Here is a 25906-nt window from a genome sequence, read left to right as displayed (position 1 = left end):
AGTTACTAGTGTCTCACAAAACCATGACACACAGTTACTAATGTCTCACAAACCATGACACACAGTTACTAGTGTCTCACAAACCATGACACACAGTTACTAGTGTCTCACAAACCATGACACACAGTTACTAGTGTCTCACAAACCGTGACACACAGTTACTAGTGTCTCACAAACCATGACACACAGTTACTAGTGTCTCACAAAACCGTGACACACAGTTACTAGTGTCTGTTACTAGTGTCTCACAAACCATGACACACAGTTACTAGTGTCTCACAAACCATGACACACAGTTACTAATGTCTCACAAACCATGACACACAGTTACTAGTGTCTCACAAACCATGACACAGTTACTAGTGTCTCACAAACCATGACACACAGTTACTAGTGTCTCACAAACCGTGACACACAGTTACTACTGTCTCACCAACCATGATACACAGTTACTAGTGTCTCAGAAACCATGACACACAGTTACTAGTGTCTCACCAACCATGACACACAGTTACTAGTGTCTCACAAACCATGACACACAGTTACTAGTGTCTCACAAACCATGACACAGTTACTAGTGTCTCACAAACCATGACACACAGTTACTAGTGTCTCACAAACCATGACACACAGTTACTAGTGTCTCACAAACCATGACACACAGTTACTCGTGTCTCACAAACCATGACACACAGTTACTAGTGTCTCACAAACCATGACACACAGTTACTAGTGTCTCACAAACCATGACACACAGTTACTAGTGTCTCACAAACCATGACACACAGTTACTAGTGTCTCACAAACCATGACACACAGTTACTAGTGTCTCACAAACCATGACACACAGTTACTAGTGTCTCACAAACCATGACACACAGTTACTAGTGTCTCACAAACCATGACACACAGTTACTAGTGTCTCACAAACCATGACACACAGTTACTAGTGTCTCACAAACCATGACACACAGTTACTAGTGTCTCACAAACCATGACACACAGTTACTAGTGTCTCACAAACCATGACACACAGTTACTAGTGTCTCACAAACCATGACACACAGTTACTAGTATCTCACAAACCATGACACACAGTTACTAGTGTCTCACAAACCATGACACACAGTTACTAGTGTCTCACAAACCATGACACACAGTTACTAGTGTCTCACAAACCGTGACACACAGTTACTAGTGTCTCACAAACCATGACACACAGTTACTAGTGTCTCACAAACCGTGACACACAGTTACTAGTGTCTCCCAAACCATGACACACAGTTACTAGTGTCTCACAAACGATGACACACAGTTACTAGTGTCTCACAAACCATGACACACAGTTACTGGTGTCTCACAAACCATGACACACAGTTACTAGTGTCTCACAAACCGTGACACACAGTTACTAGTGTCTCACAAACCATGACACACAGTTACTAGTGTCTCACAAACCGTGACACACAGTTACTAGTGTCTCACAAACCATGACACACAGTTACTAGTGTCTCACAAACCGTGACACACAGTTACTAGTGTCTCACAAACCATGACACACAGTTACTAGTGTCTCACAAACCGTGACACACAGTTACTAGTGTCTCACAAACCATGACACACAGTTACTAGTGTCTCACAAACCATGACACACAGTTACTTGTGTCTCACAAACCATGACACAGTTACTAGTGTCTCACAAACCATGACACACAGTTACTAGTGTCTCACAAACCATGACACACAGTTACTAGTGTCTCACAAACCATGACACACAGTTACTAGTGTCTCACAAACCATGACACACAGTTACTAGTGTCTCACAAACCATGACACACAGTTACTAGTGTCTCACAAACCATGACACACAGTTACTAGTGTCTCACAAACCATGACACACAGTTACTAGTGTCTCACAAACCATGACACACAGTTACTAGTGTCTCACAAACCGTGACACACAGTTACTAGTGTCTCACAAACCATGACACACAGTTACTAGTGTCTCACAAACCGTGACACACAGTTACTAGTGTCTCACAAACCTTACCACACAGTTACTAGTTTCTCACAAACCATGACACACAGTTACTAGTGTCTCCCAAACCATGACACACAGTTACTAGTGTCTCACAAACGATGACACACAGTTACTAGTGTCTCACAAACCATGACACACAGTTACTAGTGTCTCACAAACCATGACACACAGTTACTAGTGTCTCACAAACCGTGACACACAGTTACTAGTGTCTCACAAACCATGACACACAGTTACTAGTGTCTCACAAACCGTGACACACAGTTACTAGTGTCTCACAAACCATGACACACAGTTACTAGTGTCTCACAAACCGTGACACACAGTTACTAGTGTCTCACAAACCATGACACACAGTTACTAGTGTCTCACAAACCGTGACACACAGTTCCTAGTGTCTCACAAACCGTGACACACAGTTACTCGTGTCTCACAAACCATGACACAGTTACTAGTGTCTCACAAACCATGACACAGTTACTAGTGTCTCACAAACCATGACACACAGTTACTAGTGTCTCACAAACCATGACACACAGTTACTAGTGTCTCACAAACCATGACACACAGTTACTAATGTCTCACAAACCATGACACACAGTTACTAGTGTCTCACAAACCATGACACAGTTACTAGTGTCTCACAAACCATGACACACAGTTACTAGTGTCTCACAAACCGTGACACACAGTTAGTACTGTCTCACCAACCATGACACACAGTTACTAGTGTCTCAGAAACCATGACACACAGTTACTAGTGTCTCACCAACCATGACACACAGTTACTAGTGTCTCACAAACCATGACACACAGTTACTAGTGTCTCACAAACCATGACACACAGTTACTAGTGTCTCACAAACCATGACACACAGTTACTAGTGTCTCACAAACCATGACACACAGTTACTAGTGTCTCACAAACCATGACACACAGTTACTAGTGTCTCACAAACCATGACACAGTTACTAGTGTCTCACAAACCATGACACACAGTTACTAGTGTCTCACAAACCATGACACACAGTTACTAGTGTCTCACAAACCATGACACACAGTTACTAGTATCTCACAAACCATGACACACAGTTACTCGTGTCTCACAAACCATGACACACAGTTACTAGTGTCTCACAAACCATGACACACAGTTACTAGTGTCTCACAAACCATGACACACAGTTACTAGTGTCTCACAAACCATGACACACAGTTACTAGTGTCTCACAAACCATGACACACAGTTACTAGTGTCTCACAAACCATGACACACAGTTACTAGTGTCTCACAAACCATGACACACAGTTACTAGTGTCTCACAAACCATGACACACAGTTACTAGTGTCTCACAAACCATGACACACAGTTACTAGTGTCTCACAAACCATGACACACAGTTACTAGTGTCTCACAAACCATGACACACAGTTACTAGTGTCTCACAAACCATGACACACAGTTAGTAGTGTCTCACAAACCATGACACACAGTTACTAGTGTCTCACAAACCATGACACACAGTTACTAGTATCTCACAAACCATGACACACAGTTACTAGTGTCTCACAAACCATGACACACAGTTACTAGTGTCTCACAAACCATGACACACAGTTACTAGTGTCTCACAAACCGTGACACACAGTTACTAGTGTCTCACAAACCATGACACACAGTTACTAGTGTCTCACAAACCGTGACACACAGTTACTAGTGTCTCACAAACCTTAACACACAGTTACTAGTGTCTCACAAACCATGACACACAGTTACTAGTGTCTCCCAAACCATGACACACAGTTACTAGTGTCTCACAAACGATGACACACAGTTACTAGTGTCTCACAAACCATGACACACAGTTACTGGTGTCTCACAAACCATGACACACAGTTACTAGTGTCTCACAAACCGTGACACACAGTTACTAGTGTCTCACAAACCATGACACACAGTTACTAGTGTCTCACAAACCGTGACACACAGTTACTAGTGTCTCACAAACCATGACACACAGTTACTAGTGTCTCACAAACCGTGACACACAGTTACTAGTGTCTCACAAACCATGACACACAGTTACTAGTGTCTCACAAACCGTGACACACAGTTACTAGTGTCTCACAAACCATGACACACAGTTACTAGTGTCTCACAAACCATGACACACAGTTACTTGTGTCTCACAAACCATGACACAGTTACTAGTGTCTCACAAACCATGACACACAGTTACTAGTGTCTCACAAACCATGACACACAGTTACTAGTGTCTCACAAACCATGACACACAGTTACTAGTGTCTCACAAACCATGACACACATTTACTAGTGTCTCACAAACCATGACACACAGTTACTAATGTCTCACAAACCATGACACACAGTTACTAGTGTCTCACAAACCATGACACACAGTTACTAGTGTCTCACAAACCATGACACACAGTTACTAGTGTCTCACAAACCGTGACACACAGTTACTAGTGTCTCACAAACCATGACACACAGTTACTAGTGTCTCACAAACCGTGACACACAGTTACTAGTGTCTCACAAACCTTAACACACAGTTACTAGTTTCTCACAAACCATGACACACAGTTACTAGTGTCTCCCAAACCATGACACACAGTTACTAGTGTCTCACAAACGATGACACACAGTTACTAGTGTCTCACAAACCATGACACACAGTTACTAGTGTCTCACAAACCATGACACACAGTTACTAGTGTCTCACAAACCGTGACACACAGTTACTAGTGTCTCACAAACCATGACACACAGTTACTAGTGTCTCACAAACCGTGACACACAGTTACTAGTGTCTCACAAACCATGACACACAGTTACTAGTGTCTCACAAACCGTGACACACAGTTACTAGTGTCTCACAAACCATGACACACAGTTACTAGTGTCTCACAAACCGTGACACACAGTTACTAGTGTCTCACAAACCGTGACACACAGTTACGAGTGTCTCACAAACCATGACACACAGTTACTCGTGTCTCACAAACCATGACACAGTTACTAGTGTCTCACAAACCATGACACACAGTTACTAGTGTCTCACAAACCATGACACACAGTTACTAGTGTCTCACAAACCATGACACACAGTTACTAGTGTCTCACAAACCATGACACACAGTTACTAGTGTCTCACAAACCATGACACACAGTTACTAGTGTCTCACAAACCATGACACACAGTTACTAGTGTCTCACAAACCATGACACACAGTTACTAGTGTCTCACAAACCGTGACACACAGTTACTAGTGTCTCACAAACCATGACACACAGTTACTGGTGTCTCACAAACCATGACACACAGTTACTAGTGTCTCACAAACCATGACACACAGTTACTAGTGTCTCACAAACCATGACACACAGTTACTAATGTCTCACAAACCATGACACACAGTTACTAGTGTCTCACAAACCGTGACACACAGTTACTAGTGTCTCACAAACCATGACACACAGTTACTGGTGTCTCACAAACCATGACACACAGTTACTAGTGTCTCACAAACCATGACACACAGTTACTAGTGTCTCACAAACCATGACACACAGTTACTAATGTCTCACAAACCATGACACACAGTTACTAGTGTCTCACAAACCATGACACAGTTACTAGTGTCTCACAAACCATGACACACAGTTACTAGTGTCTCACAAACCGTGACACACAGTTACTACTGTCTCACCAACCATGACACACAGTTACTAGTGTCTCAGAAACCATGACACACAGTTACTAGTGTCTCACCAACCATGACACACAGTTACTAGTGTCTCACAAACCATGACACACAGTTACTAGTGTCTCACAAACCATGACACACAGTTACTAGTGTCTCACAAACCATGACACACAGTTACTAGTGTCTCACAAACCATGACACACAGTTACTAGTGGCTCACAAACCATGACACACAGTTACTAGTGTCTCACAAACCATGACACACAGTTACTAGTGTCTCACAAACCATGACACACAGTTACTAGTGTCTCACAAACCATGACACACAGTTACTAGTGTCTCACAAACCATGACACACAGTTACTCGTGTCTCACAAACCATGACACACAGTTACTCGTGTCTCACAAACCATGACACAGTTACTAGTGTCTCACAAACCTTGACACACAGTTACTAGTGTCTCACAAACCATGACACACAGTTACTAGTGTCTCACAAACCATGACACAAAGTTAGTAGTGTCTCACAAACCATGACACGCAGTTACTAGTGTCTCACAAACCTTAACACACAGTTACTAGTGTCTCACAAACCATGACACACAGTTACTAGTGTCTCACAAACCATGACACACAGTTACTAATGTCTCACAAACCATGACACACAGTTACTAGTGTCTCACAAACCATGACACACAGTTACTAGTGTCTCACAAACCATAACACATGGTTACTAGTGTCTCACAAACCGTAACACACAGTTACTAGTGTCTCACAAACCATGACACAGTTACTAGTGTCTCACAAACCTTAACACACAGTTACTAGTGTCTCACAAACCATGACACACAGTTACTAGTGTCTCACAACCATGACACACAGTTACTAGTGTCTCACAAACCATGACACACAGTTACTAGTGTCTCACAAACCATGACACACAGTTACTAGTGTCTCACAAACCATGACACACAGTTACTAGTGTCTCACAAACCGTGACACACAGTTACTAGTGTCTCACAAACCATGACACAGTTACTAGTGTCTCACAAACCATGACACACAGTTACTAGTGTCTCACAAACCGTGACACACAGTTACTAGTGTCTCACAAACCGTGACACACAGTTACTAGTGTCTCACAAACCATGACACACAGTTACTAGTGTCTCACAAACCATGACACACAGTTACTAGTGTCTCAGAAACCTTAACACACAGTGGGGGAGAAATTCGGTGGAGCCGCAAATGGGGCGCCAAGCTCGCCTGGGCGCCGGAATTAGCACAGCGATCGGAGCAGTTGCGGCCGCCGGAAATTCAGCTTGAATGCCCCAAGAGGGACACGGGGCGAGGCTCGAGGCGCTCCGCATCCCTCTTAGGGCGCTGAAACTGAATATCGCAGTGCAACGTGCCGCAGCGCCACATGTTGCGGCACGGCGCGCTGCGGTACTGCAGGCCTTCCTCCCATTCTTAAGGGGGAGGGGCCTGCACCAGCGCGATCGGAGATCGCGAGTGCCGGCAAATGAGCCCGGCACCGAGGAGAAGTGCCGGGCTCTCGGAAAACAGCCGGCACTGCCGCGGGGGGAGATCAGGAGGCCGGGGACGGAGGTGCTGGCAGGCGGCCGCCGGAAAAAACAGCCGCCCCGCACCTCCACCTTAATTTGCTCCACTGCCGCCACAGGTAGGCCCCGTGAACTGGGCGCGATTTGTGAACGGCGCTACAGAGGCGGGCGCTACCGAATATCGAGATCGGTGCGGTAGCGGGGCGCTGCGCACACCGATGATGTCATCGGCGGCGGCGCAGCACAACAGGCTAACGCCGCCATTCGCGCCCCAGCTAAATATCGCGGGAGGCGTGGCCAGTGGCGCTAAAGCCACTGAGTGCCCTCTTTAGGCGCTAACTGGTGGCGCAGCCCACCGAATTTCTAGGCCAGTTACAAGTATATCACAAACCATAACATAGTTACAAGTGTATCACAAACTGTAACACACAGTTACAAATGTATCACAAACCGTAACACACAGTTACAAGTGTACAGGTAGACTCTCCTTTATCCGAAAACCTCGGGACCAGCCGAGTTTCGGATAAAGGAGAATTTCGGATTTCGGAAGGTGGGTCGGCGGGGGTCCGTGGGGGGGGTCGGCGGGGGGTCGTGCGCACGACTTACGCTGACGCTCAGCGTAAGTCAGTCGGGGTCGGCGGGGGTCGGGGCCGGCGGGGTACGTGGTGGGGGGGGCGGTCGGCGGTTGTCGGGGCTGGCGGGGTCCGCGGGGGGGCCGGCGGTTGTCGGGGCTGGCGGGGTCCGCGGTTGTCGGGGCTGGCGGGGTCCGCGGGGGGGTCGGCGGTTGTCGGGGCCGGCGGGTCCGCGGGGGGGTCGGCGGCTGGCGGGGTCGGCGGTTGTCGGGGCTGGCGGGGTCCGCGGGGGGGTCGGCGGTTGTCGGGGCTGGCGGGGTCGGCGGTTGTCGGGGCCGGCGGGGTCCGCGGGGGGGTCGGCGGTTGTCGGGGCTGGCAGGGTCGGCGGTTGTCGGGGCTGGCGGGGTCGGCGGTTGTCGGGGCTGGCGGGGGGGTCGGCGGGGGGTCGTGCGCACGACTTACCCTTTATCCGAACTTCCGCAACCGGAACCCTCTAAAAACCGAAGGTTTTTTCGTTCAGCGTAAGTCGTACGCACGACTTACGCTGAACGAAAAAACCTTCGGTTTTTAGAGGGTTTCGGTTTTCAGAAGTCTGGATAAAGGGTAGGCTACCTGTATCACAAACCGTAACACACAGTTACAAGTGTCTCACAAACCGTAACACACAGTTACAAGTGTATCACAAACCGTAACACACAGTTACAAGTGTATCACAAACTGTAACACACAGTTACAAGTGTATCACAAACCGTAACACACAGTTACAGGTGTATCACAAACTGCAATACACAGTTACAAGTGTATCACAAACTGTAACACACAGTTACAAGTGTATCACAAACCGTAACACACAGTTACAGGTGTATCACAAACTGTAACACAAAGTTACAGGTGTATCACAAACTGTAACACACAGTTACAGGTGTATCACAAACTGTAACACAAAGTTACAGGTGTATCACAAACCGTAACACACAGTTACAGGTGTATCACAAACTGTAACACACAGTGACAGGTGTATCACAAACTGTAACACAAAGTTACAGGTGTATCACAAACTGTAACACACAGTGACAGGTGTATCACAAACTGCAATACACAGTTACAAGTGTATCAGAAACCGTAACACACAGTTACAGGTGTATCACAAACTGTAATGCATTGATGCAAGTGTATTAAAACATTGAAAACTGCAGTGTGTGCAGTTAAAGGGGACTGTGTGAAAGGAAACTCTCCTGTTTCATTCTGTAGGATTAATGCGTGCCTCAGAGAAAGCTCTTCTACACTTAGACATTACATTGAATTATGTAGTATTTACAGCACAGAAACAGGCCCTTCGGCTCAACTGGTCCATGCTGGATTTTAATGCTTCCCCACGAGTCTCCTCCCACTTTACGTCATCTCACCCTATTCCTTTCTCTCTCATGTACTTAGCTAGCGTCCCCTTAAATGCATCTGCGCAATTCGCCTCAACTATTCCATGGCGAGTTTGACATTCTCACCACTCTCGATGTTTCTCCTCAGTTCCTTATTGATTTATTGGTGACTATCTTATATTACTGGCCCTTAGTTTTGCACTCCTCCACCAGTGCAAACATCTTCTCTACGTCTACCTTATCGAATTCCTTCATAATTTTAAAGACCTCCATCAGGTCACCTCTCAGCATCGACTCTCACTTCACTGTGAGGGAGCAGGACACGAGCACTGCTGGACTTGGCACCATTAACAGCCAGGTAATAAACACAGTAGGGGTATGGTAGCGAAGTGCTTATGTTACTGAACTAATAATCCAGAGACTGTAACTTCAAATCGCACCTGAGAATTTGAATTCAGTGTACAAAAGCAAATCTGGGACTAAAGAGCTGGCACAAGTAAAAGTGATCACGAAGCTGTTGGACTGTCGTAAAAAAACAACTGGTTCACTATTGTCCTTTAGGGAAGAAAACCCCGAGAATACTTCAATCCATTGTGATTTCAAGGGTATTAATTCCTGTACCCCACGCCATCAGACTTTAAATCTCCACCAACCCAGTTCTCCTGGGTGAGGACATCACACATAGTGAAAGTTACCAACTGTAAACTTGGCTCAGCTCCAAGTTTCCAATCCAGAAAAAGAATCATCTGAAGACATTCTTCAGTTATCAAACTCAGCTTCCCCAGGGCCCCAAGGGAAAGCATCCCAAAGACATTTAAATTGTCTTCATTGATATCCTAAATCGAATCTTGGATGAGAGAGCCAGAGTTCAGTAAACCTCTAATAATGAATAAAAGCTGAAAATGCTGGAAGTACTCAGTAGGTCAGGATGCATCTGTGGAGCGAGAAACAGAGTTAACGTTTCAGGCCGATGCCCTTTTGTCAGAACTGCCAGGTCATTCTCCTCTCTGGCCCGAGTGACAGCCAAGAGAGTCAAATAAACCGTAATACACTGTTCTGACGAAAGGTCATCGACCTGAAACGCTAGCTCTGTTTCTCTCTCCACAGATGCTGCCCGACCTGCTGAGTGTTTCCAGCATTTTCGGTTTCTATTTCTGCTTGCCAGCATCCGCAGTATTTCGTCTTTGTCCAGTAAACCGTTCTGAGCTCTGTTTGCCTGGACTATTTATATCCTGTTCCTGCTTAAAAATTTCTATAAGAACATGACGATTTATCTTGCAGTTCTGCTTAACACAATGCAGTTCATCAAGACCAAGACAGAAACACAGAGGTCATTCGATAGTTACTCCTCAATCCATTCTGATTTCTTGCCCCACCTTTGCATTTGTGCCATGGGGAATTGATTGCCCAAAGCCGGCTTCGCATCCCTCAAGGCAAAAGAACAGCTCCATCTTCTCGGACTAGGATTGTTGCTTTGCCAGTCCGCAGAGCGCAAAGATGAAATATATTTCTTATTATTCTAATAATGGATATTTATCAAAGTGAGGGGTGTCGGTACTGGGAAGTGGAATAAGAACATAAGAAATAGGAGCAGGAGTCGGCCATACGGCCCCTCGAGCCTGCTCCGCCATTCAATAAGATCATGGCTGATCACCGACCTCAACTCCACTTTCCTGCCCGATCTCCATATCCCTCGATTCCCCTAGAGTCCAAAAATCTATCGATCTCAGTCTTGAATATACTCAAAGACTCAGCATCCACAGCCCTCTGGGGCAGAGAATTCCAAAGATTCACAACCCTCTGAGTGAAGAAATTCCTCCTCATCTCAGTCTTAAATGGCCGACCCCTTATCCTGAGACTATGCCCCCCTAGTTCTAGACACTCCAGCCAGGGGGAAACAGCCTCTCAGCACCTACCCTGTCAATCCCCTTCAGAATCTTGTATGTTTCAATGAGATCACCTCTCATTCTTCTAAACTCCAGAGAGTATCGGCCCATTCTACACAATCTCTCATCATAGGACAGCCCGCTCATCCCAGGAATCAATCTAGTGAATCTTTTCTGCTTTTTGTCCCCAGTGTCAATATTTGTTTGTGCAGTTTTGCCACTTGTCTCTTGAATGTGTCGACTCGTGCTGTTGTATATTTCCACCAGTAATCCTCTGGTACTTCACCCGAGTGACTATTATATACAAAAGCAAAATACTGCGGATGCTGGAAATGTGAAATAAAAAAACAGAAAATGCTGGAAATACTCAGCAGGCCAGGCAGCATCTGTAGAGAGAGAAACAGAGTTAAAGTTTCAGGTCGATGACCCTTCGTCAGATCTGGAAAAAGTTGGAGATGTAACAGGTTTTTATTTAAGCAAGTGTAGGGGCAGGGAGAGGAGGGAGGGGAGGAAAGAACAAAAGGGACAGTCTGTAATAGGATGAAAGGCAGGAGAGATTAAGCGGCAAAAGGGATGATGGTGCAAGGCAAAAGGAGATGGTAATGGGATCATTATGACTATATATGTGTGTGTCTAGACAGTGAGTATCAGCATGGAGGACATCATAATTGGGCCCACTTCTGACATCCACACATGAGCACTTCCCAGCAGGGGTCACTGGATATCAGGAACAGCAACTCTGGCGGTGTGGTGATTATTCCTTGATTAGTAAAAGTATTATGATTCGTTGTTTGTTAACTGCCTTGGGATATGTGTTGTAATCTCATTGGTAGTTGATGATCACATGATGTGTTGTGGCTACCTTAAATTCAGTCCTTTTCTAGCCTTAGTTGGGACTGGATGTAGAAAGATATGCTGCTAATTTTAAAGTTAATAAAGCCTAACTTTGGAAGGCAAATCTATTCTTTATTTCAATTTATTAACTTTTTGTTAGAATGGAGCGATATCTTCAACCAGAACGATTCAAGGCTGACCCCAATTCTGCTGGAGTGGATGATAAATGGAAACATTGGTATTGTACATTTAAAAACTTTTTGGGCGTGTTGGATCAAGAGGCTCTAAATAAGCTGAATATGCTGATCAACTACATTGACCCGGATGTATATAAATATATTTTACACTGTAAAACTTATGAAGAGGCTATTTCTACATTGGAAAAGATTTTTGTTAAACCAAAGAATGAGGTATTCGCACGTCATCTTTTATCTGCCCGTAGGCAGCAGGTGGGAGAATCTTTGGATACTTATTTACAAGCACTTCGGTGCCTTAGTGTTGACTGTAATTATAAGGCTGTGACGGCTGAAGAACATAAGGACGAATCGGTACGGGATGCTTTTATTAATGGATTACTGTCTAGATCAATTCATCAGCGGTTGTTAGAAAATAAGACTCTGGATCTTAAAAGTGCTTTTGAGCAAGCTTCTACATTGGATGTGGCTCAGAGAAGTTCGGATTCTTATGCTCTTTTTAATCGGCCTGCGACTATGGTTTCGGCAGTTTCGGATGAAAAGGAATTATGTGGACTTAATGGGAGTGGTTTACTAGATTTTGAAACAGTTTCTACTTCGGCGGCCGTTGCCTCTAGGATTCAGAAGTGTTATTTTTGTGGGAATATCCGGCACCCTCGTCTGAAGTGTCCTGCTCGGGAGGCTGTGTGTAGTAAATGCGGCAAGAGAGGTCATTATGCACGTGTGTGCAAATCATCAGGTTCAATTACCTTCCCTCCTTCTGGTGTGGGAGGGTCTTCCTCCACTACCTCTTCTGTGACTATTCAGCCTTTAGATAGGGCGTTTATTGCATCAATTTCTGCTGCATTTGCTCATGGCCTAAACAAAGCTATAGTTACGGCTCAAGTTAATGGGTTGGAAGTGAAGGCCCTTATAGATACGGGCAGTACTGAGAGTTTTATAAGTCTTCAGTTTGCGAAGGAGAAGCATTTGAAAATTTCGCCTGTTACGTATCAGGTGTGTATGGCTCAGACGACCCTTATTTCACAAATAGCTGGTTGTTGCTTTGTGAAAATGGTTCTTCTGGGTAATACGTATACTGATATACGCCTATCTGTTTTGCCTAATCTCTGTGCGGATATTTTGATTGGACATGATGTTCTTCAGTTACACGAGTCTCTTAGTCTTTCATTTGGAGGGACTAAGCCACCTTTATCTATTTGTGGATTAACCTCTTTATCTATTCCTCCATTATCACTTTTTTCTAATTTGATGTCGGATTGTAAGCCAATTGCTACCAAGCCAAGAAGATATAGTAGTCAGGATAGAGAATTTATTAATTCTGAAGTTCAACGTCTCTTATTGGAAGGAATCATTGAACCTAGTTGTTCGCCTTGGCGAGCACAGGTAGTTGTCACGACTAATGAGAGACACAAGAAACGAATGGTGATAGACTATTCCCAAACTATTAATAGGTATACTCAATTAGACGCGTACCCTTTGCCTAAGATTGATGAGCTTATCAATAAAGTATCTCAGTATCAAGTTTTTAGCACTATTGATTTAAAGAGTGCTTATCATCAGATTCCTATTGTTAAGAAGGATCAACCATATACGGCCTTTGAGGCTGGTGGAAAGCTGTATCAGTTTTGCCGAATACCATTTGGTGTTACTAATGGTGTTGCTTGTTTTCAACGGGCAATGGATGCTTTTATAAGTGATAACTCCCTCTCTGACACCTTTTCATACTTAGATGACATCACAGTGTGTGGCAAATCAAGGGTGGAGCATGATTCTAATTTAAAAAGATTCCTTCAAGCTGCAAAAAAGTTGGTTTAACTTTTAACAAAGAGAAATGTGTCTTTTCGACTACTGAGGTAAATTTATTGGGGTATATTATTTCGGGAAATAAGATTAAACCAGATCCAGAACGTCTGCGACCATTGATCGATTTACCTTGTCCTACTAATTCTAAGGCTTTGCAACGAGTTGTTGGACTGTTTTCTTATTATTCTAATTGGATTGCAAATTTTTCACGGAAGATCCGGCCTCTTATTCGGGTTACGACATATCCTCTATCATGGGAGGCCAGGACATGTTTTGAGAATTTTAAAAAGGATATTTTAGGAGCAGTTGTGCATTCCATTGATGAGCAGGTTCCCTTTGTGATTGAGACGGATGCTTCGGATTTTGCAATTGGGGCTACTTGGAAACAAAATGGAAGACCTGTGGCCTTTTTCTCACGTACTTTGAATAATAGTGAAAAAAGACATTCCTCAATAGAAAAAGAGGCATACGCAATAGTAGAAGCATTGCGTAAATGGAGACATTATTTATCGGGGCGACATTTCACGCTGGTAACTGACCAAAAATCTGTGTCCTTTATGTTTGATGTTAAACATTTTGGAAAGATTAAAAATGATAAAATAATGAGATGGAGGATTGAGTTGGCATGTTACCATTTTGACATAGTTTATCGTCCGGGGAAGGATAATGTTGCTGCTGATGCACTGTTGAGGGCTTATTGTTCGGTGATTCACGGAGATACGCTTATTAATCTTCACAATGCCTTATGTCATCCTGGGGTTACGAGGATGATACACTTTGTACGCAGTAAGAACTTGCCTTTTTCAGTTGAAGACGTCAAGCAGATGACTTCATCATGTTCTATCTGTGCTCGGTGTAAACCGAATTTCTTTAAGCCTCAACGAGCTCATCTTATAAAGGCTACTTCTCCTTTTGAACGTTTGTGTTGATTTTAAGGGACCTCTTCCTTCAACTACTCAAAACCGATATATATTTACTGTTGTGGATGAGTTTTCAAGATTCCCTTTTGCTTTTCCTTGTGCAGATGTATCAGCTGCTACAGTTATTAAATGTCTGACTCAACTTTTTGTCATCTTTGGGATGCCTGCATATATCCATTCGGATCAGGGAAGTTCTTTTATGTCTTCCCAGTTGAAGGAATACCTTCAGAGTCGGGGAATTTCTACTAGTAGAACTACCCCGTATAATCCCCAGGGTAATGGACAGTGCGAACGATACAATGGGGTGATCTGGAAGGCAGTTATGTTGGCGTTGACATCCCGGAACCTTAAGAATACACAGTGGGAAATGGTGCTGCCTGATGCCCTGCATTCCATTAGATCACTGCTTTCAACGGCTACGAATGTGACCCCCCATGAAAGGCTCTTAACTATCTGCGGAGATCTACTACGGGATATTCGGTACCTTCATGGCTTACTATGCAGGGACCTGTGTTGCTTCGACGCCATGTTAGATTGTCAAAATATGACCCCTTGGTGGAGGAGGTGGAGCTGTTGGAGGCAAATTCCCAATATGCTCATATTCGATTCCAAGATGGGAAAGAAAGTACTGTTTCAATTAAAGACTTGGCTCCTTGTGGGGGCCAGCCCTCTTCTGAGGATATTAATAATGGTCATGATTCGGATAAGGTGGATGCTGTTACAGATACTACGAATATTTCCAATCCGATTGCAGATAATCATACTTCTATTAGTCAGCCTTTGGTAGATGTTTATGACCGTCCCAGTTCATCTTCTGATGGGATTTCTAATCCGGAAACCGTTGAGAATCGGGATATGGATAGCCTTCCTGTTGAAGATACTTCTGTGCCTTCTGGCGTGGGAGGGCAAGGAATTTCACCAAGGTTAAGAAGGTCGACACGAACAAGATATGCGGTCGACCGATTGAAAATGGATTTTTAAATTGATAATGTTTTAAAAATTGTTGAAATATTATAGTATATTGTTTTAGTTGAGATACTTAATACTTATGCGTAATGTTATTATTTGTTGTTGTTCATTTAGTATTGTGTTATGTAAATAGTTTTATTCTCGTGCATAGTTTAGTTGTAAATAATTAATTGTAAATTGTAAAAGTTATTAGGAGTATATTTTAAAAGGAGGGGTGAATGTGGTGATTATTCCTTGATTAGTAAAAGTATTATGATTCGTTGTTTGTTAACTGCCTTGGGATATGTGTTGTCATCTCATTGGTAGTTGATGATCACATGATGTGTTGTGGCTACCTTAAATTCAGTCCTTTTCTAGCCTTAGTTGGGACTGGATGTAGAAAGATATGCTGCTAATTTTAAAGTTAATAAAGCCTAACTTTGGAAGGCAAATCTATTCTTTATTTCAGGCGGGTTTCCCCATTGCAGCACCTCGGCCCGCACCTCGGCCCCCACCCCGGGGCCACCCCCCACCCTCTCCCCCAATAACCCAAAAAATCTTAGGCCAGTGGTAGAGATCCTACACAGCCTGAAATCAAACATAAGACCACCTGAAACCCAGGATCGTCTGATCATTCGAGCTCAGTGGCAACATTAAACACTCCCGGGTCAGGTTCAGCTCTGCTGGCTGAGGAACCTGTCCATCCCATTCCCCTGTCTGGATACCTTTTTTAAAAATCAAAGTTAGAACAAAAGTTAGAAGTTTGCCGCGCTTTTACTTGTGTTAAATTGTGTCTTGGGGGATGTAGGGCTGGAGAAGATTGCAAGGCCAGGGGAGGATATGAAGACAGGGATGAGGATAAGGATCTGCAAATCGTGGACAGGGACGACTGGGCGCATGGGATTCCCTACAAACGTGGATAGCAGCAGGGGAATTCTGGATGGGTTGGAGTTTGTGTAAGGTAAAGCTGAAGGATGAGGGTGGGGAAGAAAAGGGAGAAATAAAGGAGCGAGAAAGACACGAGTCCTGTGGGTCCCTTGAAGGTTTCTGTCATTTGCAGGGATGTATGAAACAGAACAGGCCGGGTCTGTGCATCACCAAACCAGCAATTATCAAAGCACAGGCCCATTGAGGAATGGCACTCGTGGGTTAACGCAAGGTGTTGGTGTCGGCTAATTGGAAAGCTTATATTTCTTTCATACGTGGCAAAATATTGGATCGGTTTCATTGTCTACACCCCCTTGTGGTCAGGCCAGGTCAAAATGCAGCAAACAATCAGGGAAATGCAGGAAAACAAACGTGTAGTTTACTGGAAAGTTGGACCAGTGTTATCTGGCAACAGAAGGTCATGACAGTGAGGTGGTTGAATCAACAGTTACAAGCCGAATAGGTGTTTCAATTTAAACTACACGAGGTAAATCACCTCTCGTACCAGGACCTTGTGATGCCTGTAAACATGCAGTGCAAACATGCGATACATCTGCTCTCAAAGGGACACATATAAATTTTCATGAGTCTATTGTGCCATGGGTTCCTGGAACTTGGGCTTGTTTACATTACGAGTGCGGCTGATGGAGGGAGATCCGCATGTTTGGGCTTGGCTGCGCGCCTATCGTCCAAAATCATCTGTAGAGCCCCAGGTTCGATTCCTGACCTGTTCTGAATGAGCTGTTCTCTGCTGAGCCAATCATCGGGGCGCTGCAATTAGCCTCAGCTCCATGTGGTAGGGAGGGATCAGTCAAGGTTCCCAGTGCTTACTGCTACCGAGTGACCCCTACCTGAAGGTCCTTGTGTGTGGACAACATCCAGTCATGGTGACCTTCCGCCCGTGTCAAGTAGCCTGCCTGCACTCACTATACAGGCTCACATATGAAGAAGACGACGACTTGCGTATATATAGCGCCTTTCACGTCCACCGGACGTCTCAAAGCGCTTTACAGCCAATGAAGCACTTTTGGAGTGTAGTCACTGTTGTAATGTGGGAAACACGGCAGCCAATTTGTGCACAGCAAGCTCCCACAAACAGCAATGTGATAATGACCAGATAATCTGTTTTTGTTATGTTGATTGAGGGATTAAATATTGGCCAAGGACACCGGGGAGAACTCCCCTGCTCTTCTTCGAAATAGTGCCATAGGATCTTTTACGTCCACCTGAGAGGGCAGACGGGGCCTCGGTTTAACGTCTCATCCAAAAGACGGCACCTCCAACAGTGCAGCGCTCCACTGCAGCGTCAGCCTAGATTGATGTGCTGAAGCCGCTGGAGTGGGACTTGAACCCACAACCTTCTGACTCAGTAGGCGAGTGTGCTACCCACTGAGCCACAGCCGACACTGAAGAATCATCACTGGGACAGTACTCGTGGGCTATCTGTGCACTAACTTAGATCAGCAGCTTCAGGAGAGAGAAAAATACCAGATACATCAGCATATGCTGAGCAGAGGAACCACAGAGCCCAGGTACCTGATCAGAGATCAACTTGGGAACAAAAGTTCCAGAACGCAATCCATATCAAACATCTTGGGGGCCATTTTGACTTTGGGCAAGTGTAAAACGGGCAATATCAGATCAGCCACCTGTTACCCAGCTCTCCCAATTTTTATTTCCATGTGGTTAGTGGAGAGATGTATAACGGGTATCACCCATTTTACCCTACCGGCTAAAGTCATTGTGCCTCTGTTTCCTTTAAACATTCTTAACAAAGAGGTCCTGTTCTCGTACTGAAAGAGTTCATCCTTTCTCAACAACAACAGCAACAACTTGTATTTATATAGCACCTTTAATGTCGTAAAACATCCCAAGGCGCCTCACAGGAGTGTTAGAAAACATAATGTGACACCGAGCCACAAAAGGAGAAATTAGGGCAGGTGACCAAATGCTTGATCGAAGAGGCAGGTTTTAAGGAGCATCTTAAAGGAGGAAAGAGAGGTAGCGAGATTTAGGGAGGGAATCCCAGGGCTTAGGGCCTTGGCAGCTGAAGGCACAGCCGCCAACAGTGGAGTGATTATTTTCGGGGTTGCTCAAGAGGCCAGAAATGGAGCAGTGTAGATATCTCGGAGGGTTGTGGGGCTGGAGGAGATTACAGAGATAGGGAGGGGTGAGGCCATGGAGGGATTTCACAAAATACTAATTAATGGCTTTGTAACCCTTTACATCCCAAGCACATGCTGACATTGCTGTTTCAGACCAGCACACAGGACCCATGGTAAGATTCGCCTGGGAGTTCAAAACAGACAGACAGAGAATATCAAGGACTGGGGACACACTGGCCATTATTTCTTCCTTCAGAATTTTCTCTAGTGACTTTTTAATTCCGTTAGCGACTGGAATGCCGGTGGAATCTCAAAAGGTGGCAGTCCACACACCTTCCCCTTGGAAGAGGCTGTGTTTGGAGCACTTATGAGAGAGGTTTAAGGCAGAACCTTTCAACCTGGGGTACCCAGACCCTAGGGGTCGGTGAGGGCATGACTTCTGTATGTCTGTCATCAAGATTTTCTAGGTTTTTCCTGTATCTGTTCATTTACTGCACATTTTCCCCCACTGCCCTATGCTGATAAAAATCATTTTCTGTAGCACAATTTTTCTTTGGGACTTTTGAAAGTTAAGGCAGGGGGGTCCTTAGGAACGTGTCAGTATTTGCAGGGAGCCCGCAGCAGCCTATAAGCGTTTGCAGGGGTCCCCCTGGAGCGTACCAATATTTGCAGGAGGTCCTTAGAAAAGTGCCATTGTTGGCAGAGGGTTCTGAAAAGTGGGTCAATGGTTAGAGGTTTCCCAGGAACATCTCAGTATTTGTAGGGGGTCCCAGGAGTGTGTCAGTATTTACAGGGGGTCCCAGGAGTGTCAGTATTTGCAGGGGGTCCCAGGAGTGTGTCAGTATTTACAGGGGGTCCCAGGAGTGTGTCAGTATTTACAGGGGGTCCCAGGAGTGTGTCAATATTTGCAGGGGGTCCCAGGAGTGTGTCAGTATTTGCAGGCGGTCCCAGGAGTGTGTCAGTATTTGCAGGGGGTCCCAGAAGTGTGTCAGTATTTGCAGGGGGTCCCAGGAGTGTGTCAGTATTCACAGGGGGTCCCCGGGAGTGTGTCATTATTTGCAGGGGGTCCCAGGAGTGTGTCAGTATTTGCAGGGGGTCCCAGAAGTGTGTCAGTATTTACAGGGGGTCCCAGAAGTGTGTCATTATTTGCAGGGGGTCCCAGAAGTGTGTCAGTATTTGCAGGGGGTCCCGGGAGTGTGTCAGTATTTACAGGGGGTCCCAGAAGTGTGTCATTATTTGCAGGGGGTCCCAGAAGTGTGTCATTATTTGCAGGGGGTCCCAGAAGTGTGTCAGTATTTACAGGGGGTCCCAGGAGTGTGTCAGTATTTGCAGGGGGTCCCAGGAGTGTGTCAGTATTTGCAGGGGGTCCCAGGAGTATGTCAGTATTTGCAGGGGGTCCCAGGAGTGTGTCAGTATTTGCAGGGGGTCCCAGGAGTGTGTCAGTATTTACAGGGGGTCCCGGGAGTGTGTCAGTATTTACAGGGGGTCCCGGGAGTGTGTCGGTATTTACAGGGGGTCCCCAAAGTTTTTCAGTATTTACAGGGGGACCGGAAGTGTGTCAGTATTTACAGGAGGTCCCGGAAGTGTGTCGGTATTTACAGGGGGTCCCTGAAGTGTGTCGGTATTTACAGGGGCATCCCCGGGAGCATGCCAGTATTTACAGGGGGTCCCCGGGAGCGTGTCAGTATTTACAGGGGGTTCCCAGAGCGTGCCACTATTTACAGGGGGTCCCCGGGAGTGTGTCAGTATTTACAGGGGGTCCCCGGGAATGTGTCAGTATTTGCAGGGGGTCCCCGGGAGTGTGTCAGTATTTGCAGGGGGTCCCAGCAGTGTGTCAGTATTTACAGGGGGTCCCCAGGAGTGTGTCAGTATTTACAGGGGGTCCCCGGGAGTGTGTCAGTATTTACAGGGGGTCCCCGGGAGTGTGTCAGTATTTACAGGGGGGCCCCCGGGAGTGTGTCAGTATTTACAGGGGGTCCCCGGGAGTGTGTCAGTATTTACAGGGGGTCCCCGGGAGTGTGTCAGTATGTACAGGGGGTCCCCGGGAGTGTGTCAGTATTTACATGGGGTCCCCGGGAGTGTGTCAGTATTTACAGGGGGTCCCCGGGAGTGTGTCAGTATGTACAGGGGGTCCCCGGGAGTGTGTCAGTATGTACAGGGGGTCCCCGGGAGTGTGTCAGTATGTACAGGGGGTCCCCGGGAGTGTGTCAGTATGTACAGGGGGTCCCCGGGAGTGTGTCAGTATTAACAGGGGGTCCCCGGGAGTGTGTCAGTATTTACAGGGGGTCCCCGGGAGTGTGTCAGTATTTACAGGGGGTCCCCGGGAGTGTGTCAGTATTTACAGGGACTCCTGGAAGTGTTTGCAAGTTGTTTCCATGCAGCAAGGTCCGAGAACCTCTGCTTCAGAAGAATAGTTTTCGTTCACACACAAAACACAGCGCCTCGTAAATAAAAGCAGAAAACAGTGGAAATACACAAGATTCTTCCAGAAATTCATCTGGGGCGGTATCGGATGGGCTGTCTGATATTCCGTTCCACTGCGGTCACTGTGTCACCGTCCGAGATGAATTTCTGGGCCAGAATATCTGAAAACGGGGAAGAGAGCTGAACCCAGACCTGGAGACGGGGCGCTCACTATCTCGTTCAGTCCCGCCCTGAAACGGGGTTCACTTCATCATCCAGAAGCGGGACTGCGCCAACGTGTTAACCTGTCCTCTCTAGTTACAGATGCTGGTGTTTCTGTTTTGCCAGCTTTTTGAAGTTTCACCTCTTTCACCTGACTCAGCCGAAGCTCTGCGCCACCTGCAAAAAAAAAAAAAAATCGGACTTTCTTGACAGTTCTCGTCAGAATCAACAACTGAAGAGAAATTCTGTTCGGTGCGATCGGCAGAAACACGAGTGAGTGAGTTGCCCAGTTAACAGTTCGGTGCCAGCGGCCAGCACTGAAGCGTTACCTCTGAGGGGCTCCTGAAACACGGGCTGCGCTTCGACCCCTGAATTCATTGCAACCTCTGCTGCAAAAAAAAAAGGCAGCAACTTGCATTCCAGAATAAGAGAAAATCTCGATAATGATTTCAAAACACATGATTTAACTGGAAGTCAACAGCAGAATTGAGTTAAAAAGCCTAACTTTTTGTTTTTAATTCCGCACACACACAATGTTTACTCACCCTTACTCATAAACTCATGTTGCTGCCTTTCACATCAAAGACTGGCCGGACCGAGCCCCCGCGGATGATTTCAGGGACTGGCGAGGAGGGAGGGTCATTGGAGTGCTGGAAGGTTTGCGTGGATTGCCGTTGCGGGTTGTCGGGCGAGCTGATCGGACGGGCGGGCGCTGCGCTTGCTGGCGATGTGCTGGCTTGGCGGAGCATTGCCCTCCTGGGTGTCCGGCGTGCTGTGCTGTGCTGTGGCCCCGGGCGGCTGAGCCGAGTGGCGGTGGGCGGTGGGGGGAAGAGGTCCGGGTCCGGCCCCGGCCTCTCGGACCTGCTCCCGTCTCACTTTCTGGAGCGCTGCCCCGAAATGTCAGTTTTCGCAAAGTCGTTTGAAGCGCCGCCCTCTCTCTCTTTTTTTTCTCTCTTCCCTCCTTCATTTCACAGAAACCCCCGCCACGCGGAGTCTTTCCAAGAAATTTCAACCTGGTTTCACTTTCATGCACGTCACTCATTCGAGTGTCTTTTTTTTTTCCAAAATTAACCCTTAAACCCACAGAGATTTCCTACGCCCACTCTGTATCGAAACCGAATGACCGCCAGACTGTTTAACTCTTGCCTTGTCTGGGTTGAGTGGGCATGTGCAGTCTGGCTGCCCTCTGGCAACTTTTTTTTTGGTAAGGGATTGGCCAGGACACAGGGGAGAACTCCCCAGCTCTTCTACCCAAATGGTGCCACTGGGATCTTTTACACCCACCTGGTAGGGCAGAGGGGACCTTGGTTTTAACCTCTTATCGGAAAGACAGCGCCTCTGACAGTGCAGCGCTCCCTCTGCACTGCGAATGTCAGCCTAGATTTCTGGGCTCGAGTCTCTGGAGTGGGATTTGAACCCACAATCTTCTGACTCAGAGGCAAGAGTGCTGCCCACTGAGCCACAGTTGACAGTTTTCCGCTGTGTCTCAAAGGTTTTTGTTTTCTTCCCGTCCACAATCTATACTGACTGGGAAGCGTGGAGTTCACAGCCGCCACTTTTGGATTGGATAGTCCAGTTATTGAAAATAGACAAAATGTAAACTCTGCACCATTTTCTGACGTAAACATAGAAGATAGGAGCAGGAGTAGGCCATTCGGCCCCTCGAGCCTGCTCCGCCATTCAATGAGATCATGGCTGATCATCCAAATTCAGTACCCTGTCCCTGCCTTCTCTGCATATCCCTTGATCCCTTTAGCCTTAAGAAATATATCCAACTCCTTCTTGAATATATTTAATGAATTGGCCTCCACTGCCTTCTGTGGTAGAAAATTCCACAGGTTCACCACTCTCTGGGTGAAGAAATTCCTCCTCATCTCTGTCCTAAATGGCTTACCCCTTATCCTTAGACTGTGACCCCTGGTTCTGGACTCCCCCGCCATCGGGAACATCCTTCCTGCATCCAGTCTGTCCAGTCCTGTTAGAATTTTATAAGTTTCAATGAGATCCCCTCTCATTCTTCTAAACTCCAGCGAGTATAAGCCCAATCGACCCAGTCTCTCCTCATACGTCATTCCTGCCATCCCAGGTATCAGTCTGGTGAATCTTTGCTGCACTCCCTCCATGACAAGAACATCCTTCCTCAGATAAGGCGACCAAAACTGCACACAATACTCAAGGTGTGGTCTCACCAAGGCCCTGTACAACTGCAGCAAGACATCCTTGTTCTTGTACTCCCACTGTTGTGCTCCCACTGCCCGCTAGAAGCACTTTTCAGAAATTCGGGCATGTGCTGCATATGGTTTTCTGGTGGGAGAATCACGTGCAGAGTTGGTGAGCATCTTCTCCCCCATGTCCTTGGAGCGCCATACTGACAGGCGAAGCTCCCTGCCCAAAGTTGGAAAAATTGCTCCTCATAAATTCTGCTGTGTTCCTGATTGGTTTGAGGTCCTATTCTTCTCTTCTCCCCACAAGATACTGACCCTTGCTTAGTACAGATTTTTGTGCTCAAGCTTCTGGAGTGGGACTTGAACCCACAACCTTCTGACTCAGAGGCAAGAGTGCTGCCTACTGACCCTCGCTTGGTGCAGAAGCCAGTGCCTCGTCCAAACATCCCTTCTTCATTCAGGGACATAGGGTAAACATCATGAGCGGGAACGCTGAATTTCTTATTGCCAGCTTGGCTCAGTGGTCGCACTCTCATCTCTGAGTTGGAAGGTTGTGGGCTCAAGCCCTACTCCAGGATTCCAGCAAATAATCCTGGCTGACACTCCAGTGCAGTACTGATGGGAGTGCTGCACTGTCGGAGGTGCCGTCTTTCAGAGGAGACGTTAAAAATTTTGTCTGTTCAGATAGATGTAATAGATCCCATGGCGTGACTTAAAGAGCAGGGAGTTCTCCTAGGGTTCTGGCCAACATTCATCCCTCAACCAAAGCCACCAACAACTTACATTTATATAGCGCCTTTAATGTAGTAAAGCATCTCAAGGTGCTTCACAGGAGTGTTAGGAAACAAAATTTGACACTGAACCACGCAAGGAGATATTAGGGCAGGTGAGGTAAATTTTGAGGAGCATCTTAAAGAAGGAAGAGAGCCAAAAAGGTTTAGGGAGGGAATTCCAGAGCTTAGGGCCTAGGCAACTGAAGTAATGGCCACCAATGAGGGAGCGATGAAAATCAGGGATGCGCAAGAGGCCAGAATTGGAGGAGCGCAGAGATCTCGGAGGGTTGTCGGCAATGTTCCCTGTAAGCTGCGCTTTGTTCTGCGTGGCCTGTTTATTTTAGTGCACGGTCCCTTTAAATTTCCACGCATGCACAGCCTTTACAATGGAAAAGCCAGTGAGTGGCCTGCGCAGGACCTTTCCCATCACTGCGCAGCTGCACAGCTTAGAGGGATCATTGGTTGTAGGGCTGGAGGAGATTACAGAGATAATGGGGGTGAAATTTGATAAGGCCCGAAAATGGGTGGGGGCTCATGCCCATTTAGAATACACAGGCAGTACGTTAATTTAGTGCTGCCCGCCAATTAAATGATTTTAGCGCACAGCCGAGTGACGAACATGCTGCTTCAGGCTGTGCGCTCAGCAGGAGGCCCAATGTTGCGTCGTTGTAGTGATGCTGCATTTTCTTAAAGCAAGGCTATCAGTTTTGAAAGCAGTCTCCAGCCTTAAAAGGTGAACTGCCTTCTGGAAAAAAAAATAAACATCATTCAAAAATAGGCAGTCTCTAGCTCTTAAAGCTCAATTGCCTTTGGCAAAAAAAATTAAAAATCATTCAAAACTAGGCATTCTTCAGCTCTAAAAGCTGAACTGTTTTCTGCACATAAAAAATGGTAAAAGTGCTTGAGCACTAACACAAATGGCTCAACAGGCCAGCGAAAGGGCTTCCAGGGTCTCTGATGCAGCACTCCAGCATTGTGCAGGGAATCAACACTGGAAGAGAGGTCCTCTACACACGGGGCCAGGAGGCCCTCCAGAAAGAAGGGACCAGAACTCCGAGGCCATCACTGCCAGCGGTGTCGCCTCTAGGACCTTGCTCCAGTGCCCAAAGAAGTTTCATGACCACAGGCGAGTGGTCAAGGTCAATGAATGCATCTTCAAAAGCCGTCTTCTACCAACGACACCACAACCTCACACAATGCTCAATGCATGGCCCACCCTCATCACTCACCTACCAGCACACCTCACATTCCTAGCTTCACCTCACCCCCTTGGAGGAGACGGTGCTGGCCATTCTTGGCAGGGGCATGGCTAAGCCCTTGGCAGGAGGTGGGGCTGAAAGAATACAAGATGCTGGTATCCATCCTCCTTCTCACATCCCACTTCCCCCTCATCCCACAATATCTTCTGATGTACAAGCTGGTGTAAAAAGAAAGACTT

At 46.2% G+C, this 25906-nt stretch overlaps 1 protein-coding gene across 1 annotated transcript in view; it reads right to left on the bottom strand.

The window, feature by feature from the left end:
* The window catches only part of LOC147099434 (suppressor of cytokine signaling 1-like), an 84918-nt gene extending 62412 nt beyond the window's left edge, over positions 1-22506 (bottom strand). Inside the window, exon 1 of the mRNA XM_085969582.1 lies at positions 22076-22506. The gene's annotated coding sequence lies outside the window, so the exon portion shown is untranslated. The remainder of the gene's footprint in view (positions 1-22075) is intronic.
* Between the last annotated feature and the right edge of the window lie 3400 nt (positions 22507-25906).

This window comes from Somniosus microcephalus, chromosome 28, assembly GCF_052327205.1.
Source record: "Somniosus microcephalus isolate GS21.2 chromosome 28, FLI_Smic_1.0, whole genome shotgun sequence".
Classification (NCBI taxonomy): domain Eukaryota; kingdom Metazoa; phylum Chordata; class Chondrichthyes; order Squaliformes; family Somniosidae; genus Somniosus; species Somniosus microcephalus.
This window is presented reverse-complemented; position numbering and strand designations above follow the sequence as displayed.